The sequence below is a fragment of the Desmodus rotundus genome, chromosome 3 (assembly GCF_022682495.2).
Source record: "Desmodus rotundus isolate HL8 chromosome 3, HLdesRot8A.1, whole genome shotgun sequence".
In the NCBI taxonomy this organism is placed as follows: Eukaryota; Metazoa; Chordata; class Mammalia; order Chiroptera; family Phyllostomidae; genus Desmodus; species Desmodus rotundus.
In genome coordinates this window covers 185,662,750-185,675,702 of record NC_071389.1, presented here as the reverse complement: position 1 = coordinate 185,675,702, position 12,953 = coordinate 185,662,750, and the positions used below count along the sequence as shown (strand labels likewise).

General features: G+C 42.8%; 1 protein-coding gene across 4 annotated transcripts in view; it reads right to left on the bottom strand.

The window, feature by feature from the left end:
• NR1H4 (nuclear receptor subfamily 1 group H member 4) overlaps nucleotides 1–8,907 on the bottom strand; it is a 66,709-nt gene extending 57,802 nt beyond the window's left edge. The window contains exon 1 of one of the 4 annotated variants that reach the window (XM_045187224.2): nucleotides 8,650–8,907. The gene's annotated coding sequence lies outside the window, so the exon portion shown is untranslated. The remainder of the gene's footprint in view (nucleotides 1–8,649) is intronic. The other 3 variants (XM_045187225.3, XM_024579354.4, XM_024579355.3) reach the window with 3 other exon arrangements.
• Nucleotides 8,908–12,953: the final 4,046 nt, after the last annotated feature.

Sequence of the window (12,953 nt, the reverse complement as noted above, 5' to 3'; positions counted from 1 at the left end):
GACAGCTTTGCTGGGTAGAGCAATCTTGGTTGTAGGTCCCTGCTTTTTATCACTCTGAATACTTCTTGCCAGTCCCTCTAGCCTGCAAAGTTTCTTTTGAGAAATCAGCTGATAGTGTTAAGGGAACTCCTTTGTAGGTAACTGTCTGCTTTTCTCTTGCTGCTTTTAAGATTTTATCTTTAACTTTTAGCATTTTAATTATGATGTGTCATGGTGTGGTCCTCTTTGGGTCCAATCTGGTTGGGATTCTCTGTGTTTCCTAGACTTGTGTGTCTATTTTCTTCACCAAATTAGGGAAGCTTTCTTTCATTATTTTTTTCAAATAAGTTTTCAATTTCTTGTTCTTCCTCTCCTCCTTCTGGCACCCTTATGATTCAGATATTGGTATGTTGAAAAATGTCCCAGAGGTTCCTAAACGTATGCTTGTTTTTTTAAAATAATTTTTTCTTCCTGCTGTACCAATTTTTTTTTCCTTCCTTGTGTTCCAATCATTGATTGGATTCTCAGCTTCATCCCCTCCACTGTTGGTTCCCTGTAGATTTTTCTTATTTCACTTAGTGTAACCTTCATTTCTGCTGGGTCTTTCTTTATGCCATTGAAGTACCCAATGGGTTCCTGGAGCATTCTGATAATCAGTGTTTTGAACTGTGCATCTGATAGGTAGCTTATCTCCATTTCATTTAGTTCTTTTTCTGAAGTTTTGTTCTGTTCTTTCATTTGGGCCATATTTGTCTCCTTATTTGGGCAGCCTCCCTGTATTTCTGTGTATTGGGTAGAGCTGCTTTGACTTCCTGTCATAGTAGTGTGGCCTATTTTAGAAAAGGGCACCTGTTAAGTTGTATGGGGTGAGGCCTTAGGAAATTGCCAGGGTGAGGCAACCCATGTCACAGCTCTGTTGCTCTGTGTGGGGGCCGGGGGGGGGGGACTTGCAGAGGGGACAATACTGCTGCCTGGCCTCTGGAGTTTTGCTGTCTCCTGATACTCATACTTCACCCTCTCCCCATATGCCAGTGGTGCCCTTCCAGCTGCTGCCCTGGTGCTGAACACTAGAGGGAGTAAGTCTCCATCAGTCCTAAGTCCATGGGGGACCATTTAAGATGAGTCTCTTGAGAATCTTGCAGTTTCTTACGCCACCTCAGCCCTCATTGGTTTTTATAGCCAGAAGTTATGGGGACTTATCTTCCTGGCACTGGAACCATGGGCTGGGTGGTCTGGGCTGGGGGGGCTGGGATCTCTCACTCCCAAGACATCCCTCCCATTTTTTATCCACCACAGGTGGATGTGGGACTGCCCATCCCTATCTCTGTGTTCCTCTGCACCACTCTCTGTCTCCATGCCTGTCTGCACATCTCCACCTCTTCACTTTCTACGCATGTCTGGACGCCTCTCTGTGTCTCTCTGCATCTCCGCCCCTCCTACCCATCTGGATGAATGTGGCTTCTTTAAACCCTTGGTTGTCAGACTTCCACACAGCTCAATTTTCTGACAGTTCTAGGTGATATTTGTTTTGTAGTCTTCTTGTGTTTTTTGCTATAGTTGTGCATGAAGGCGAAGCGTGTTTACCTGCATCTCCATCTCGACCAGCTCAATGTGTATATATTTAGACACCTGAACTATGTATAATTATATGTGTGTCTGCATGTTGTATAAGTGGATTGAAAAGTCTCTCAAAATTTACACAACTCTTGTTCCTTATTGAGTTTCTCCTACTTTTGTGCTAGAAAATTCCCCTTTACCTGAAGACCCAGTTGCTCTGGTCTTTAAAAAACAGGAGATTTCAGTTCTCTGACTCTTAGATTTCCCTCCATGCTAACTTTTCCCCATATTTGTCTTTTTTGACTTTTAGTCATGTTCATCAAGCTCCCTATACTTAACACGGCACATCAGAGCCCTGGTATTTTCCAGGTACAATCATCTTCATTTTGGATTCTTATACTGTATTTTCCTCTATATATTCATATCAGCTTGGCATCTTCAATTCCAGTACCTGACACACAATAGACCCTAGAGAAATGTTACCTCAATTAAAGGATTTGTATTTTTTGTTTTTTGGTTTTTTAGTTCCACCAAATTCCCTGACATTCATGTTCTTCCTGAATTTCATTCTCCTATTGGCACAAAGGACAGGATTTATCACCCTTACCCAAACAAAAGTCCGATTCCCCTAATTCTGTAACATTTGAGTTATTTATTACCCCTGGTTGGAGACCCACTATGTGCATGTCCCCCAAGAACTAACAGCAGAGCCCTCCAGAAGCTAGACAGGTGGCAGTCTGCACAAGTCAGATTTGTTAGGGTTATGATTCCCGAAGGGGCTTAAAAAAAAAAAGGAAACACGAATTTTTAAAATGGCGACAGAAGCACACAGTAAGCAGTTCAAATGGTACACTGGAAAACAGGTCCTTCTTCCAGCTCCATCACCTGTTTCCTTTACCAAAATACCACTACGATGTGTCTTTTTATTTTACGGAAAAAAAGCATACGGCCTTTTTGGCCAACCCAGTATCTTCAAGAAGATTGCCCTAATGAAAAAGTGGAACAGGGAGGGTAAGTAGTACAAGGAGGAGGGAAATTCAGGAAATTTGTTGCTAAAGCGGGATGACCAGGCACATTCCACCATGGTGTCTGTAGGGATGGAGAGGCAGGAACTTGAGTCCAGCACACCAAAAAGGAGAAAGGAAAGGAAGAAGCCTGGCGATACAACGTTTAAGCCTTTAGCATGGGTGGAAACAGGGACAAAATGTTTATTTTACGTTATGTTTATTTGTATGATCTGTAACCTAAGTCTTCATTTAAGGACCCAGGAATAATTTCAGAAATGGTATGTGCTGTTTGTTTTTAATGCGATAAGACACTTAGTGACTGGTAGCTCGGACTCCCACTTTCTGGTTATCGGTTTTTACTTGTTTAGATATTGTGTGTCACAGGAAGTTCATGGTGTATGGAGCTCCTCTGATTTATCACAAACCACATGCAAATAGAGACCTCAGAACCACCCCATTCCAGTTAAATAGCTTTGACTCTGACTCAGAAGATGCTCAGCTCTCAGAAGTTAAAACTAAAAATCAGTTTTAGTGCTGATTACCTACAAAGTCTTCACACCCTCAGATACCATCCTTGGTGGCATTTTTCTTAGGTGCAACCAGTTGTTAATGGGAAAGTATATATTGTGTTGAATATCTATCTAATCCTTTCCTAAAGGGCAAGAGAAAAGTGATCTTTTTCTAGTCATCAACATTTCATGCTCAGGGAAAAGCCCTGGATTCAACCCAAAGGCAAGAAGAATGTTCTTAAGGGAAAAGAAAAGTCATGATCCTTCAAGACGCTCAGAGGACAAGTCAGGCAAGGAAAACCCGACTAAATTGGTGTGGGGATTGCTATGAAAGAGGTAAGCGCAAATCCCTTCGGGAGCGCGGCAATGATAGCCATTCATTGAACATTCATTAATCCTCTGCTGTGTATCAGGCTTTGATGTGGTGGATGAGGCAGAAAAAAAACCCCTGTCTTCATGGGGCATGCATTCAGTTGGGAAAGCTGGATGATGTATAAGTAAACATACTAGATATCCAATGATGATAATGAGAAAATACAGAAGACAGGGGACAGTGATGTGGTTGCAGAGGGTGATCTGGGAAGAGCTCTCTGAAGAGTGGACTTTTGAACTGAGACGTGGAGAATAAGAAGGGGCAAGCCATGTCGAGGAAAAATAAGTCCAGGCAGAGTGGTCAGCAAGTGTTAAGGACCAGGGCTTGGAGTGCCGGAGGAACAGCAAAAGCCCAGTGAGGCTGGAGATGAGTGAGCAAGGATGGGGGGGTGGGGGGGAGTGCAGGACATGACATCTAAGAGTAGACAGCTCTCATACGGCCTGTTGACCATGGTAAAGAGTGGATTTTATTCTAAATGGAAGTCATTGGCGGGTTTTAAGCAAGGGTGTGACTAGGAGGATGAGGAAAGTCTGCCTGAAGATGGAAGGCTAATTTTTAAATTTCGTCTTGAAGGAACAGGCATGAGACCATGCAGGAGTCATGCCCTGGGGAAGGCACAGGAAGGGAAGATAGCACGGTGCGTTCTGAGCAACCATAAGTCGTTCTCTTTGCTGTAGCTAGTGAATTCAGTTCAAACCAGTGGAGGATGGGTGGGCTTTTCAAGGAACAATGTCAGGAAAATTGGCTATTTCTCTGGTGGCGGGCACGCAGAATAAAGATTTCTGTCTTGCATCATCTTGAAAATAAGTCTCAGGTGAATTAAAGAATTTAAAATTATGAAATTACTGAGAGAAATATAGGGAAATACATTTATGATCTTCATGAACTTAGGGATTGAGGACTTATTAAATGAGAAATAAATAGAAAAAGAATAATTTTGACTATATTACAGTCAAGACAACAGCAATCAAGACACAATAAACAAAGCTAAATATATGAAACTGGGAGGAAATGTTTGCAACATAAATAACAGCAAAAAAAATAGTACAAACGATATATAAATAACTCATATAAATAAAAACAGAAAGGATAAACAATTCGGGGAAGAAATTGGCAAAGGATATAAAAAGGAAATTTACCAAAAGGGAAATTCAAGTGGCCTATAAACATACAAAACCTGTAGAACTGATTAATTACAAAAATACAAAATAATATAACTAGATACCCTTTTCAGATTGCCATACCTGTTCAACTTTGATAATATTAAAAGTTGGACTAGTGGGAGCATATCTTTTAATCTTTTGCAAAGTTTTTCGCAGTGTATGTTGCAATAAATGCAATTCTAATTCTTGGGTATCTTCCCTGGAAACGTCTGCAACGGGCACAAGGACGCTCACCGCAGCACTGCCCGCAGCACTGCCGCTTCTGCTGCAAAGGGGAACCACCGCAGCATCCTCAGCCGTGAAACGGCTGAGCTCACCGTGCTCAATCTGCAGTGGCAAATAGGAGGCTGCCGTTGAAAAGACAGAGGTGGTTTTATATGTGTTAACATTGAAAGAGGAGAGGGGAATAGCTTCGGGGAAGATACAGAGAGATTTTAGACTTCGTCACAAGGCTGTGGTTTTTTTTATGAGATGAATGCATTGCGGATATCATTCGCTGTTCTCCATTTGGCCAGTTACAAAGTTGGATGTCATAGCAGGCACATTTAAATTCTCTGGAAGAGAGGGTTGCTGTTTATACCCCCTGTCCCCACAAATGTATAACCTCTCCCACTATTTGTTGCACCTGAGGAACCTACACCGACACATCATATTACCCAAATAGTTTACATCAGGGTTCACTCTTGGTGTTGTATATTCTATGGGTTTTCCATGATACTATCATACAGAATAGTTTCACTGCCCTAAAAATCCTCTATAATATACCTGTGTATTTTTAATACAGCATCAAAGAGTTCCTGACCCCCTGATGTCCAATCATGGCCTCAGATTCAGAGTCTGGACTCCAAAAGAATAAGGATCCCCTACAAAACCTCTTTGGAATGACATTACTTTGTCCTGCTCTCTTAACACTAGACCACGGACAGCTTTTGCAGCCAGCATTTGCTCCTTAAGTGGCAGGCTGGTGCAGACATGGCATCAACACTAAGAACTTCAGTAGCTCTCTAGGGAATGGAAGCAGATAGTTCTTTGCTTGGTCGGGAAGCTCTGAGCCCCAGAACTGGGCTTTTCTCTGATCGGCAACATCCCTCAGCAAGACTGTCTTCTCTGTGGACAAGTGTCTCCCAGAGCCATGTGAGACAATTCTGCCAGGACTAGAAACTGCAAAGCTATGCTATTTCTCCTTTTCTTTGAGCTAGTGACATTAATTAAAGTATAAAGGGTTCCAGTTATCCCAGGGTCACTGGAACCAGGAAAAGGCCTTCAAAATCTATTTTAAATGGGGACCAAAATCTCAACGTTCTATTAGAATTTTTATCTTAAAAAATGAAGATTAGTAAAAATTTATTTTTTATTCATGGGTACTAATTTTAGTCACCAGAACTCTATTATAATTATTTGACTTAAGAATGTATCAACCAGGGACAGTGCTCTCTTGTCTGGGCAAGGTCTTTTCCTGGGCGATATTTTATTTCCTGTGCAATATTTCACTTCACAATTATGTTGCATTATTTTAGCATTGTACTGACACAAATTTACAAAGAGGAGAGAAAGAATAGCAGACATTCCTTTATTGCCAAAATTGGCAAGGTGCAAACTGAGGGAGGAACAACCTCACTGTGGAGGGCAAAGGGGTTAGGGGTTACAGAGAGAAGAGGGCTGTGGGAGAGCAGGGAGGAGGGAGGGAGAGGGGATATTTTTATATAGGGCGACTTTTGCCTCCCCATGCAGCTTGGTGACTAAGGACAATCATACAGTGCTGCCTTGTGGCTACATCTCTGCGGCTAGAAAATATAGGGGCAATAAATAATACCTAGGAGGAAGAAAATTGTTCCTCTTTCTTTTCACCCCTTTGTGATCTATGTTGCTAGCATTTAAGAGAAAAGTTAGACTGTGAGCAAAATGAAGGGAAAACTCTCCCTATCAAGAAAAAAGCGTACACTTTATTCCTTCCTTTTTCTACCCACCTAATGACCACGCGAGCCTTCTGTGTTCTCGTGGCATCGATAACCCACAGCCTCTGTGAACCACAGCGGTTCTGAGCTCGTCTCGGATGTCCCTAATCACAGCACCATGGCGGGTTCCTGCCGTCTTTAATTAAGATGCTGATAACTGAAGTCTCCAACCAGCTCTTCTACACTGACCTCAGGGTTAAAGCAAACAGTGCTGAAAACTTTCCACTTCCCCTGCTCATGGTACAGTCATTAGAAAATGCCCTACGAGTGTTCACATTTGTACTGAGGCTTAACAACTCACTCCTGTCATGCTGACCTGTGTGCAGGCTGGCCCACCTGCTGTGCATCATCCCGGATTTCAGGTTCTCCCAGCCCCCAACAATATCAGAGTAGCAACAAAAAGACTTTTGGGCCGGCAAGACCTGCCCTCATATTCAGAGCCTGCTTGTCCTAAATGCGTGACCATGGACAGGTTATTTGTCCGCTTTGAGCCTCAGTTTTCTCATCTGTAAAATGAATATAAGGATAACTTCCATGCAGGGTTATTGTGAGAAGAAAACAGGCAGTTTAAGGAAAGCCTGTGACCTGTCAGTAATGATTCAACCAGAGGTCACTCTGCCACACACACACTCTTGCACACACATTTCTTTTCTTTCCCAAGTCCTCAGGGGCTCACAGCTAGTAGGTGTTCCATTACTACTGGACAGATCTTAGAGATTTGGAAATAAGAAGAAGAACAAGGATTACGTTACTTTCCATCTCCAACTGGGAGGCAAGGGCAGAGGTGTGTGGTGGAAGACAAAGCTGCAAGCCCTGAGGATGGGTCTCAGGACAAGAGAGTGTCGCCCCTGGCCTGCCCTGTATCAGCTAACTCGGAGTTACATCAGCCATATTGCAACATTCTCAGCAAAGCAGAAAAGTCCACGGTGCAAATGGCACAGGTCCAGACTTTGGAGGTGGAGGAGGTGACAAAGATGAAGGTGTCTATGACAGCTAGAAACCCAGTGATGGCCCCTGAACATCCTTCTCTATCCATCCTGTAATATATTTTTTAATCCTCACCTGAGGATATGTTTATTGATTTGAGAGAGAGGCAGAGAGAGAGACAGAGAGAGAGACATTGATTGGTTGGTTGCCTCCTGTGCATGCTCCAACCAGTGTCAAACCCACAACCCAGGCTTGTGCCCTGATCAGGAACTGAACCTGCAAACTTTTGGTGAATGGGATGATGGTCCATCCAAATGAGCCACACAGCCATGGGATCCCTCTTGTAGATCCCCCTGAGGTGGCTCTAAGGCAACACCAGATTTCTTTAAATCTAGGTGTTTTTCTCAGAGAAAGCATCCACAATGAGTCATGTACATACCTGCACCACCCCCACTTCTAAATGAAACCTCATCCGAGAGAAAGGATCCAGGCTCACCCCATCACTGCTAATTCGCTATGGGAGGAGATGCCTTATCTGTAGGTTCAGACACTGGACACTTTTAATAATAAAGTGCTTCCTAATAATTTCCCTCTTTTTTAAGTATTTCCATCTGCTCTAGTATGAGAAATGAAAAGCAGCAAAAGAGTTTACAATGGAAGTCAAAAGAGAAAGCTTTTTAAACCTACTCTCCTAGGAAGAACTTTTATTTCAATTAAGTGTAACTTCAATGTCGTGCTATGCTTAGTTTCCGAGTCATCTGACATTAGCAATGTTCCCAGACACACACCAGGATTTGATAGATCACCAACATGTAGAACACCATACAAGCCAAATTGCCTATGGAATCAGAACAGAGGCGTTTCCAGAATGTACTGCTCCAGTGATTCTCTGGGACGACCACAACGTTCAAAAGATATTTGTAAATAACTGTTCAATAAGGTCAACAACTTGTTTTTCAGTAAGGTCAGGTTAGACCCATTAACTTTTGCTCCTTTTTGTTTACTTTTAAGAGTTTTCCCTTTTTTTAAATTTTCAGGATTTTATACCAAATTCTACTAACCTAGCATTTATTTGTCAACCCAACTTCCTGATGTTAAAGAGAAATTTTAAATGACCACTTCCCCTCTGTTGCCATGAGATCGATAAACACCCCACTCCCAGAGGAATTAGGTACTCACTCGGATTGTCTCAGGTCAGAGACGAACTTTAGGCGCCAGGGAAGATCCCAAGTCCAGTCTTCCTCTCCAAATCCCGGCAAATTTTCTACAAATGCTCACCAAGTTTGCGTCGTTGGGGTGAATCCAGGAGAGGACGGAGCGAGGAGGAGGGAGTTCGAGCAAAAGCTGTGGATGATCCGGGGCGGCCTTCCGGCCCAGCAGCATCTCTTCCTTGGCTCCGAGCCTCGGACACAGATTAGTCATTAACAATCCTGTCCCTGCTAAATGATATAAACACAGAAAGGGAGAGGCTGGAGATTCCCAGGAACCACTCCCAGTGCCCCCGAGCAGGGAATGGGACAAAGCCAGGAGCCCTGAAGCTTGCATTTCAAAACACTTCTCCTCAGGCTGCTTTTTGGGGTTCTGAGTACCAGATTTCTGTACACATTATCACTTTTTTTTTCTGTACACATTCTCTCTCTCTCCAATTTCTTTTAATAGTTTCACCACCTCCCAGGGACTGAAGTTTAGAAAACTCTGAGCCTTCTCGACCCTTCCCCTCTCCCAGGCATTCTCTGTCAAGTAGTAACAGATTCTTGTGGACTCTATCTTTGGAATGTTTTTTATTTTCATCCCACCCTTTTCCTCTGCTAATTTGGGCCGATCACAGCTTCCATTCTTAAGGAAAACATTGGCCGCATAACTCTTTTCTCTCTTTCCTCTCCTTTTTTCTCTTTTCCTAATTGCATAGCATTATAAAGTATGAGCTCCGGTAAGATGCTTACTCATTGGTCATGACCTTTGGCAGGATGCTTTAGCCTCTCTGAGTTCGGTTTCCTTGTCTGTAAAACAGGGATGGAGTAACTATCTCATGGGCTACCGTGAGAATGATATGCATCACTAAAAATGTATAAAATGTCTAGAAAACTGCTTGGCATATGGCCAGCACCCAATACATTTTAGCTGTTACGATTTCTTTCCTTGAACAAATATTGATTGATTTTCTGCACACTATGTACCTAGCATCATGCTAGATGTTCTGTTAACCAAAAATCCCCAAGGGGTTCCCACTGACTAAAAAATAAATGTAAAAATGATATGTATGACCTGACATTTAGATCCCCCCTCCATACCCTGACAATCTATCCTTAATCTATCTTTCTAGCATTTCTTCACATCCTGTCTCTTCAGAGGCCTAAACCTCTTGCCCAGTGGTGCCAAGCTCTCCTGCCTTCATGCCTTTGCCCAAGCTCCTCCTTTTACCAGGATTATCTTCCCTTCAAAACCACACGGCTTCCAGGCCCATCGCAAATGCTGAGTTCTCCCTGAAGCCAGCCGTATCTCTCACCTGCCCTTCCCACCAAACTCCCTGCATCCCTCATTTCTCTCTGCTGTCCCTTAATTCCTCTGACCTTGCAGATAAGATAAGTTGCCTACTTATCTTATTCTTATCTCTGTTACAAGAACAAAATTTCTAGAGGACAAACAGGGCAGCAGACTTTCCTTTGTATCCATCCCAGGGCTTAGCATAGTGTGGGGGTGGGGGGGGCAATATTACATAACTATTTGCTAACTGAATCAATGAGCGAGCTGAGAAAACAGCAATTTTTCAAAGTAACGTGTTTGCACATATACGGAGGGTATATGCATGCTTTTGTGTGTGTGCACATATGTTCCCCATTGTAAAGTAAGTTAGTGGAAGGCAGGCCACACTCAAATCTCTTAATGAGGCTACATTTTACTTCTCTTATTACACAGCATGTGTAGGTCCTACGGTTCCTACTCCCTACTCCATGGGCTCCTGATGTCCTGAGGCACAGCTCCCATACACCTTTATCACAAGGAAGAGGGGAACATGGCCCTGTACATTATCCCTCGCCCATGTGAAGTGCTTTTGTAATGATACTCCCATGCTCTCTGCAGCTCCCGGCTGCCCAGGGGACTCCTGCCTGACTCCCAGACCAATTGTTCTTGGATGACGAGGGCCTATGTTGTGATTTCATTCTCCCCAGTGGCAGTGGAAGGTGATGATTGAGGACACAGACTCTGGAGCTGATGGTCTGAGTTCAAATCCCAATTCTACCACTTATAAAGTGTGTGACTTTAGCTTTCAGTTAACATTTCTATGTCTTCGTTTTCCCACCTACAAAGTGGAGATATAATTACTACCTATCTCATGGTAGTATTATAAGGATTAAATAAAGTAATACATGCAGAGTGCTATACATATAGTGTATTCGACACACAGAAATGAGATATAAGCACTGGCTGGTTTTTTTTTTGTCTGGCATTTCACACTGACTTTCATATTCGTCCAACTGCACTAGATCTGAAGGGTCTCAGGTGTATTGGGAGTGAGGAGTAGTGAGGGGAGAGAGGGAAAGGCAACAGCAAAGGCTCTGAGGCACGAGGTAGCTTGGAGAATCCCGCGAAGTAAAGAGGAAGCCACAGTTTTACAACTAAGAGTGAGGAGAAGGCATGAAGAAATAGGGGTAGAACAGGTAGGGGCAGTGCTGTGCTGGGAAATGTTTAACAACCAGCTCCCCGAGGGGTGCGGTGCACGCATGCCCGAATGCAAACATCCCCCCACACACTAACACCTTCATTTTAAAATCTGTTGATGCAAAAGACTTATAATTCATGTTTTACAAATAATAAAATATATAATATACAATTTTTGTGCATTTTTGTAAATCCCCATGTAGCCAGGTAATTCTCACAGAATTCTTTCATTGAGTTTTGCTGAAGTCTAGTAATTGTAGGTGACTTATGGTTGCAATACAACCAAGATTTGACAAATGGAATTGCATCCCAGTCCACTAATTCTTTTCCCAATATATTTGTTATCACAGAATCACATATGTGATCTACTGTTAAACTGCTACTCACATACAAATTACAGTCATTAACTTTGTAAGCTCCTTTTCAGCTCCAACACTACGTATGTTGGAAAATTACTTGTTCATCAGTGACATGAGCAGTTTTTGCTGAGTTACATGTTTCTGAATGGAGAGAGGGGAAAGGAGGGAGAAAGAGAGGGAGAAAAATGTCGATTGGTTGCCTTCTGTATGTGCCCCACCGGGAAGAAATCTGCAACCCAGGCATGTGCCCAGACTGGGAATTGAACTGGCAACCTTTCACTTTGCAGGACCACGCCCAGCCAACTGAGCCATGCTGGCCAGGGCTCTTCAATCATTTCTTTTTAGTGTAACTTTCACAATCTAACAGCTACAAATGTGACATATGTTTATGTTTAATCAGCATTATTAATTTCTCCATCATTTAGAGGTCAGCGAACTTTTTCCCTAAAGGGCCAAAAAGTAAATATTTTAGGTTTTGAGGACCATGTGTGATCTCTGTCATGTTTTACAACCTTTTAAAAATCTAAAACCTCTTTTTAGTCTGCAGACTACAAAAACATCCATGGCCAAATTTTGTCTGCTGACCTTAGTTTACCAACCCTTAGACCAGTGGTTCTCAGTGGGGAAAAGAGGGCAATTTTGCTTCCCATAGAATATTTGACAATATCTGGAAACTACTGTGGTTGCCACAACTTTGGAGGAAGTGCAACTGGAATCTAGTAGGTAGAGGGATGCTGCTGAACATCCTACAATGTACAGCATATCCCTCCGCCACAAGACTATCCAGCCCCAAAGGTCAAGAGTACTGAGGTTGAGAATCCCTGCCTCAGACAATCAATAAAGACAATCAATCAATCAAGTCCTGATTTATAGATTTTGCTAACGTCCAAGAGTATCCCTGGCTGGTGTGGCTCAGTTGGCTGGGGAGTCATCCCCTAGACCGAAATGCCATTGGAACGAATCCAAGTCAGGGCACACGCTCTCAGGTTGCAGGTCTATCCCCAGTCGCAGCATGTGCAAGAAGGCAACCTGTCAGTTCCCCATCTTCCTCTCTCTCTAAAAGCAATGAAAAAAAATGTCTTCGGGTGAGGATTAATATAATGAATTTCCAAGGTTTAAAAATTCTCATGGCCAAATTCAAACTATAACATGATTCACTTAACATGGAGTTGGGAAGAGATGTACAGGGCACATCATTACTTAGTATTTCCACCATACAGATATAGTAGACATAAGTGACCATTTTATTAAAGATTTTACTTATTTTTAGAGAGAGGGAGAGAAACATTGATGTGCAAGAGAAGCATCTATCATTTGGCTATTATAGATCCCAACTGAGGACCTAGCCTGCAACCCAAGCATGTGCCTTGACTGGAAATTGAACTGGTGACCTTTTAGGTCACAAGCCAGTGCTCAAACCACTGAGCCACACCAGCCAGGGTTAATACTGCCTATGTTCAACAA